Below are 780 nucleotides of genomic sequence, written 5' to 3' on the forward strand. Positions count from 1 at the left end.
CGGGGCGACCGGGCGCCACTCCCATCGGGCCTCTGGGGCGCCCGCCGCCGGCCAGGTGAGGGAGGTCCCAGCGTGCCCTGCGCCTTACTACCGGTCCCGGCGGGCCCCGCGGCCGGCCCCGCGCGCTGCATTCTGGTCCTCGCCGCGCCGCCGCCGGGCGCGCGGGCCGCGCATGCGTGAAGGACCCTTCCGAGTCCGGCGGCGGCGAGCAGCGCGGGCGCCGCCGAGCCGAGTGCCGTAGCGTCGAGCGTAGACAGCGCCGCCGAGGGCTGCGGGACGCTAGGCGCCGCGCCTGTGCGTAGTCGGCCTCGGCCCAGTCCCGGGGCAGCGCGCGCAACGAGCTAGACCCTGCACGCCGCGTCCGCCGCCTGGAGTTGTGTTCCGCTCAGGCCTGCCCATCCGCCGTTCGGGATGGGGCCTCCGGAATTCGCACCAGGGCCTACCCATCCTGCGGACCGCCCCACTGAGCTCCAGCGCCTGCTCCTGAGCGAGACTCGGCGGCTTGATCTTTGAGCCCCACCCTTCCCTTCCCTAAGATGAGGTCACACTCGCAGCGGCCCCGGGGGGATCGACGAGGTCACGCAAGAAGAGCAGTCTAGGCGGCGTGTGGGATCCTCCCGCCGCCCTGCCCTCCAACCAAGTCCCACCAGATCCTTCCACGGGACTCGCCATACTGCTTCCCACCTTTGCTCCTCTCAGGCCCTGTGCCTGGAAAGGCTTGTCCGTCCCCCCCGCCCCCGCCGGCCCCGTCCGCCTATCAGCCTTGTTCACTGACGTCCA

The sequence above is a fragment of the Pteronotus mesoamericanus genome, unplaced genomic scaffold, assembly GCF_021234165.1.
Source record: "Pteronotus mesoamericanus isolate MK-2021 breed Mesoamerican mustached bat unplaced genomic scaffold, CSHL_Meso_final contig_68, whole genome shotgun sequence".
NCBI classification, from domain to species: domain Eukaryota; kingdom Metazoa; phylum Chordata; class Mammalia; order Chiroptera; family Mormoopidae; genus Pteronotus; species Pteronotus mesoamericanus.